The following is an 8,141-nucleotide window of genomic DNA, read 5'->3' on the forward strand; positions in this document are numbered from 1 at the left end:
CCGGGTTCGATTCCCAGCCAGGGCACAAAGGAGAAGCACCCATCTGCTTCTCCACCCCTCCCCCTCTCCTTCCTCTCTGTCTCTCTTCCCCTCTCGCAGCCAAGGCTCCAGCGGAGCAAAGTTGGCCCTGGCGCTGAGGATGGCTCCATAGCCTCTGCCTCAGGCACTAGAATGGCCCTGGTTGCAACAGAGCAATGCCCCAGATGGGCAGAGCATCGCCCCCTGGTGGGCACGCTGGGTGGATCCTGGTCGGGCGCATGCGGGAGTCTGTCTGACTGCCTCCCTGTTTCCAGCTTCAGAAAAATACAAAAAATAAATAAATAAAAAATAAACTATATCTACTATGTGTACAATTACCATAACTGCTCTTGCTTAAAAAAGCACATGTATTCCATAGTAGTCTGTGATTCAGGAGTTCCACCAAATTTCCTTGGATTCTTTTCATTGTGAGACTTCACTACAAATATCAGTGCATCATTATGTTTACATCTGAACATCAAGAGAGCTTTTCAAAAACCTGTCCAAAAGGTTTGGCAGGTTTCAAAGCAATAGGTGATGGAAAACAGTTGTCCCATAAATTATCTCAGACTCCATATCACTCCAAATCCATCATTAGGATTGTAGCCATGGTCTACAGTCAGAGTAAATTACTGCCAGCAACTGGAGCAATAGTTCGCAACCCTATCAGGTGCAAATCACCTTCTAAAGGAAATAGTTTAATCCTGAACTCTATTTTATAGACAATGTGACTTACCTACCATATACTTTTTTAAAAATTCATTTTAGAAAGGGGGGGGGAGCAGGAAGCATCAACTCCCATATGTGCCCTGACCAGGGAAGCCCAGGGTTTTGTTTATTTATTTATTTTTATTTTTTTGTATTTTTCTGAAGCTGGAAACGGGGAGAGACAGTCAGACAGACTCCCGCATGCGCCCGACCGGGATCCACCCGGCACGCCCACCAGGGGCGAAGCTCTGCCCACCAGGGGGCGATGCTCTGCCCCTCCGGGGCGTCGCTCTGCTGCGACCAGAGCCACTCTAGCGCCTGGGGCAGAGGCAAGCCCAGGGTTTTGAACCAGTGACCTCAGTGTTCCAGGTTGACACTTTATCCACTGTGCCACCACAGGTCAGGCACCTAACACATTTAAAAAATTACAAAATGCCCTTATGTAATACATAGGGAGCTAAAAGGTAAGTACTCATGCATAAGAATGCCATGCTAGGGGCACATCCTTAGGAAAACAATTAGGCAGGAAATTGTGGCAGAGCCAGGGAAGAATTCTGCTGCTTCCACCACAGCCTCCATGTATGCAAGAGCCCCAGATGTGGACACTTTGGAGTATGTTAAGTTGGTAAACCACAGGAACTGCCTTGCCACTGATGACAAGAGAGTCCAAGAACAGTGAACAATCATTGAAGAGGTGCTCACGGGTAAAAGAAATGACCATCTTCTATGGCTTTCCGGCTATTGAATTCCCGTAAAAATTGGTGTTAAAATCGTATCCAAAAAGTATGTATGTTTTTTGTTGGTTGCTTCTGCATTGCTGTGTATGCTTAATGGTAAACGCAAAGAAAAGGTCCCACCTAGTCTGGGTGTCCAACTAAAATGGGGGCACAAAAGCAGGAAATGGCGGCTTTGGGCCCCGCGCCCCCTGGAGGTGACAACAGTCGACAATGGGATAAAGCTCGAGGCCCGCTGCTTTCCCACGGAGTGTGTGTGTAAAAAGAGCGCGCAGGCGCATGCGCACAGAGGCTTGCGCCCCCCAGCGGTGCAGAAAAGGGGGCACTCACACTCACTTCCGGCCCAGCCTGCAGACCACGAGGCACTGCAAGGTGGCGGCTGGTGCACGTATCTGTGGTCCCCAAAATCGTAAGTCTTCTGTGTGGAGTGCTTTTTGGAGGGCTGGGGTTCTTGGTGTTCATTTTAAGTAAGGTTGATCGCTCCACTGTGGAGTCGCAGCATTTGCAAAACGATACAGCAGTAAAAAGACAGAACCACGTGCATCAGCGCACTTATGTTTTCTTTCTTTTAGGGGCCCCGTTTTATACTGCAATGCAAAAAGCTTTAGAACAAGCGTTGGATAGTGCGGAGTGTATCATTGAAAATGCCCAACAGAGACCTCCTAAAAGGAAACGCATATCTAGCGGGGAAAAGTCTCTCCATGATAAGCTGTACGACATATACGTTGAAGAGTGTGGAAAAGAGCCCGAGGTTGCGGAGGAGTTAACAAGCAATGTGAACTTGTTAGAGAAGCTTGTTAAGAGGGAGTCCTTGCCCTGTTTAGTGGTCAACTTGTATCCAGGAAAAGAGGGATATTCACTGATGCTAAAGGGAGAAAATGAAATATGTACAGAGACCATTCAGCTGCCTTATGAAGAAGGGGAATTTCTTGAATACTTAGATGCAGAAGAATTGCCTCCTGTTTTGGTGGATCTCTTGGAAAAGTCTCAGGTTAACATTTTTCATCGTGGGTGTGTCATAGCAGAAATACGGGACTATAGGCAGTGCAGTAATTTGGAGCCCCCTGGTTACCAAAGCAGGCATATTCTCCTACGCCCCACGATGCAGACATTAGCTAGCGATATACACTCCATAACCAGCGATAACCAGATGTGGACCCAGGAAGACAAACTTGAACTTGAGAGCCAGCTGATCTTAGCTACAGCTGAACCCCTGTGTCTTGATCCTTCTGTATCAGTAGCTTGCACTGAAAACAGACTGCTCTATAACAAGCAAAAGATGAACGCTCCCCTGATGAGAAAAAACTTAGAGAAGTATTCTGCAGCCTCCCTGAATCAGCAGCAGGAGCCGTCTTGTAGCCCACTCCCTCCTGAGTCAGGGGCACAGGATTTTCACAGCAAAAGCCAAGAAAGTCAGGCAGGGCAGCAGCATGATCTCAACATTACTGGAACACCAAGATTTGTAGATATATGGGAACAGCTACTCTTTGACTTAGAGACCCCTTTTGGAGAGGAGATGGAGAATTATGCTATACAGGAGGGCTCTTTCGATTATGACGATTCACAACCAACATTCTGGTCAGCCCAGAAGGAAGATGATTTTCTATTTGAATACGAAACCTTAGATGAGTCTCAGAGAGCAAAGCTGCGCTTCATGAAGTCTCTTAATGACCCATTTATCTCTGGAATACAACCATGCAAAAAACTCAGATATGACACACTGATGTCTCCATGCTGCTCCATCTTAGATGACCATTCCTATACTGTCCTGTCTGCACCAAAGACAAATGCTAGGAAAGTAGTCAGTTGGGTTGAGGAATTAGAGCAGGAGAACACCCCATGTCCAGTCCAGGTGCCACAGGGCTCCAGTGGCTCAGCCAGTCTCAGCCAGCCTTCTGCAGGGAGGGAAGCAGAATGGGCTCAGGCCGTGTTCCTTCAGTCTTCAGTTCTGGGGGAGGCAGCTCGATGCACACCTCCATCCGTCAGTCCTCTGTCCAGATCAGGAAGCACTTCCTCGGGTGAAAGCTTTATTCCGCTGCAGGCAAGCAACCCTTGTAAATCTCCATTGCCTGCTCCTGCTTCAGTGCTGCCAATTCTTCCCCAGATGTTCCCTGTGGAAGTAAACGGAGCTAACACACTTCCTACAGCCATGCTGTCCACTGCCAGCTCATCACAAACCCGGGCCAGCCAGGTCAGGGCCACCTCTGCCAGTCGCAACGCTGTCCAACGGGTGGGCCCTGTTCACGTAGTTCCAGCTGTGGCGCAAGGTTCCAGCCCCATGCAGAGCTCTATCCCTGGGGCCGGGGCTCCTGCAGGAGTCAAGCCCAGCAGCCTGCCGTCAGGGGGCCAGCCGCCAAATGTAGGGCTGGCTGCACCGCAGGCCCCTTCTCAAGGAGATGTTCAGTGTATTTCAGGAAACTTGACAGGTCTCAAGCCTATAGGTGTTCTCTGGGTTCCACAGGATTCGAATGTTGCCAGTAACCAGCAGGAGACCCCGCAGCTGCCTTCTCAGTATATGCCACGGCCACAACTTCAGCAGCCTCCCAGTTTTTGTTCTCAGCAGTCAGTGCCCCGGAATTCAAGTGCATGTGGTTCATCCCATCAAAGAATTATCTTACCTGCTCGGCCACCTGCAGTCATTAACCCTGATGGAGCAGGAAGTGTTCTACGGAGCCACACATCGGTGTCATCTCAGCCTGGCTCTGCCCAGACAGGACGTGGGCAAAGCCTTCGCCAGCAGACGGTCCAGCTCCCCTCTGCCTCCCAGCAGCAGCCGCAGCCCCAGCAGGTGCTGGTGAGAATCTTGCGGATCACAGTTCCTGTGCAAACAGCAGCAGCCGGGACAGCTCAGCCAGGTGAGGCCGCAGACAGCAAGCCAGGCAAAGGTAGAGTGGAGACACGTGCAGCCCTCCCACACCCTGAGTCTTGCACCGTGTTCTCTCTTGAAAGACAAGAGCTCTGACCCAGATAAATTCTGAGGTTTTTATTTCATTCTGGGTTATTTTAATGTATTGGTATTTATTTTTATATTTTATTTTCTTTAGTGAGAAGAAGGGAAGCAGAGAGACGGACTGCCTTATACGCTGTGACCGGTAAGCAATGCTCTGCCCATCTGGGGCTGTTGCTCCTTTGCAACCAGAGCCATTTTTTTTAGTGCCTGAGGCAGAGGCCATGGAGCCATCCTCAGTGCCTAAGGCCAACTCCCTTGAGCCAATCAAGTTATGGCTGCAGGAGGGGGAAAAAGAGAGAGAGAAGGAGAAAGGGTGGAGAAGCAGATGGTCACTTCTCCTGTGCGCCCTGACTGGGAATTGAACCTGGGACATCCATATGCCAGGCCAACGTTCTACCACTGAGCCAACCACCCAAGGCTAGTATTTTTAATTGTTAGATATGCAGACTTTATACAGAAGCATAACCCTGTAGTTTTTACAAAGAAATGGGGTGATTTAATATCCTGGAGTTGTTTTGCTTACGTCATTGTTTTGGTTGCTGTTGTTGACATAGTGATTTCTATTTAATGTTCTAAAGTATATCAAATCACACTAGGCTCAGTTTAAACTCCTGAAGCCTATTGTTTCTCTGAAACAATCAGTCTACAGAACCAATAAAGTTAAAATTACGTTAATTTAGCCCTGGCCTTGGTTGCTTAGAGCATCGTCCGGAAGTGCTGCTGTCGCCCATTCGGTTCCGGTCAGGGCACATACAGGGACAGAACGATGTTCCTGTTTCTCTCTCCCTTCCTTTCTCTCTAAAGTCATTAAATTAAACATTTAAAACTTATGTTAATTTTGCAAGACAAATGTTATTTTAAAAACCTCTTGCTGAGTTAAGAAGCACATCCCATACGCTGTACCATCTTAACTACTCTGAAGTTGTATGTTGTGCAGCAGGTCTCTAGAACGCCTCTCGTCCTGCAGCAGTGAGCCTGGACCGGCGGGAGCGCCAGGGCCCGTCTCCCTCTGCCCAGACCCTGGCGACCGGCGGGCTGGGCTCCATCTCTGAGTCCGACTGCGGGAGACGCTTCATGTGGGGCAGTCATACGTAGTTGTCGTTTTTGTGGCTGGCTTCTTTCATGATAGATGATATGAAAGAAGTATGATATCCTCAAGGTTCATCCATGTTGTAGCATGTGACAGGAAGGTCACAGGTTTTTAAATGTTTTCATTGAACGTAATATATACTGATGTGACCAATGAAGTGTTAGAAACATCTTTTAGAGGAACATACATTGGTGTTTGTATATTTAGCCGAAAAGGTTTTTATTTATTTATTTATTTATTTATTTATAATGGGGTGACATCAGTAAATCAAGATACATATATTCAAAGATAACATGTCCAGGTTATCTTGTCGTTCAATTATGTTGCATACCCATCACCCAAAGTCAGATTGTCCTCTGTCACCTTCTATCTAGTTCTCTTTGTGCCCCTCCCCCTCCCCCTTTCCTCTCCTTCTCCCCCCTCCCCCCGTAACCACCACACTCTTATCAATGTCTCTTGGTCTCACTTTTATGTCCCATCTACGTATGGAATAATGCAGTTCCTGTTTTTTTCTGATTTACTTATTTCACTCCGTATAATGTTGTCAAGATCCCACCATTTTGCTATAAATGATCCAATGTCATCATTTCTTATGGCTGAGTAGTATTCCATAGTGTATATGTGCCACATCTTCTTTATCCAGTCATCTATTTACGGGCTTTTTGGTTGTTTCCATGTCCTGGCCACTGTGAACAATGCTGCAATGAACATGGGGCTGCATGTGTCTTTATGAGTCAATGTTTCTGAGTTTTGGGGGTATATACCCAGTAGAGGGATTGCTGGGTCATAAAGTAGTTCTATTTTCAGTTTTTTGAGGAACCACCATACTTTCCTCCATAATGGTTGTACTACTTTACATTCCCATCAACAGTGTATGAGGGTTCCTTTTTCTCCACAGCCTCTCCAACATTTGCTATTACCTGTCTTGTTAATAATAGCTAATCTAACAGGTGTGAGGTGGTATCTCATTGCAGTTTTGATTTGCATTTCTCTAATAACTAAAGAAGGTGAGCATCTCGAAAAGGTTTTTGTGCAATGTATGAGAGGCAATTTTTTCAAATTCGTCTGGCAAATATATTAACACTACCGGACCCGATGCTTGTCACAGCTCTGTAGAGGGTCTGGGGGCCTCCAGATGTGCGCAGTGGGCGAGGGCAGGGCCGCGCATGGGACGGTGGCCCCGGCCCCGCGAGCCGAGCTCTCCTCCTGCCGGCCGAGGTGCCCCGGTGCGAGCGGCACCCGTGTGGCGGCTTGCTCGTTCTCTTTATCAAGTCATTTATGGTTTCTTTTATGTTCTTTTTTAATAACTTTATAGTTATTTTTATTTTATAGGTAACTTTTTTTCAGAGAGAGAGAGAGAGACAGGAAGGGAGAGAGAGGGTGAGAAGCATCCATCAACTCGCAGTTGCTTTCATTTCAGTTGTCCTTTGTTGTTTCTGATACGCGCCTTGCCTGGGGCTCCAGCCGAGCCGGTGCCTCTTGCTCAAGCCAGTGACCTTGGGCTTTCATGCCGGGAAGCTTTCGGGCTCAAGCTGGCGAGCTCTGGGGCCCTGTGGACACTCCCCCGCTTAACCCAGCGAGCCCGCGCTGACAAGCAGGCGCTCCCAGCCCGTGCCCTCTCGGGGTTTGATCCGGCGACCTCGGTGGTCCGGACGCTGCTCTATTCACTGCACCACCCAGGGCAGGCTCACTTATAGTTTTAGAACTCCAGCTTATTTGCAGGAAAGTGAATAGCTAAACCTTTCTTTTGTTTTTTTATTGTTTTTTGTTTGTTTTGTTTTTTTTTCTGAAGCTGGAAACGGGGAGAGACAGTCAGACAGACTCCCGCATGCGCCCGACCGGGATCTACCCGGCACGCCCACCAGGGGGCGATGCTCTGCCCACCAGGGGGCGATGCTCTGCCCACCAGGGGGCGATGCTCTGCCCACCAGGGGGCGAAGCTCTGCCCACCAGGGGGCGATGCTCTGCCCACCAGGGGGCGATGCTCTGCCCATCCTGGGCGTCGCTCTGCCGCGATCAGAGCCACTCTAGCGCCTGGGGCAGAGGCCAAGGAGCCATCCCCAGCGCCCGGGCCATCTTTGCTCCAATGGAGCCTTGGCTGCGGGAGGGGAAGAGAGAGACAGAGAGGAAGGAGGGGGGGGTGGAGAAGCAAATGGGCGCTTCTCCTATGTGCCCTGGCCGAGAATCGAACCCGGGTCCCCCGCACGCCAGGCCGACGCTCTACCGCTGAGCCAACCGGCCAGGGCCTAAACCTTTGAAAATAAGTTATTTGTTTGCCTTTGGAGCGTTGTTCGGAAGCAGGATCCAGCCCCGCCCTCTCTCTCCCCATCCGGCCCGGGCTCACCAGTGGGCCAGCAGCCCTGCCCCGTGGCCCTCCTGTCCTTCTGGGCTGTCCCGCTGGGCCTCAGAGGATCCCTGCACCTTTCTGGGTTTTTTTCCCTTTCTTTATGGCGGTGTCATTGACATAAGAAACGAGCTGTGTAAAGCGTACGGTTCAGTGGCATTTACTAATTTACAGTGTTGTGCCACCACCATCTCTATTTCGAAAACATTCCGTCACCCCCAGAGTCTCTGGCCACTAAGCACTCGGTTTCCACCCTGCCCTGCCCGGCCCCGGAGACCCCAGTGAGCTCTCTGTCTG

The 8,141-nt window shown here is 49.4% G+C and overlaps 1 pseudogene; it reads left to right on the forward strand.

The window, feature by feature from the left end:
* The first annotated feature begins 2,052 nt into the window (after window positions 1–2,052).
* Window positions 2,053–5,505, forward strand: LOC136386208 (transcription factor SPT20 homolog pseudogene; annotated as a pseudogene).
* Window positions 5,506–8,141: the final 2,636 nt, after the last annotated feature.

This window comes from Saccopteryx leptura, chromosome X, assembly GCF_036850995.1.
Source record: "Saccopteryx leptura isolate mSacLep1 chromosome X, mSacLep1_pri_phased_curated, whole genome shotgun sequence".
Classification (NCBI taxonomy): domain Eukaryota; kingdom Metazoa; phylum Chordata; class Mammalia; order Chiroptera; family Emballonuridae; genus Saccopteryx; species Saccopteryx leptura.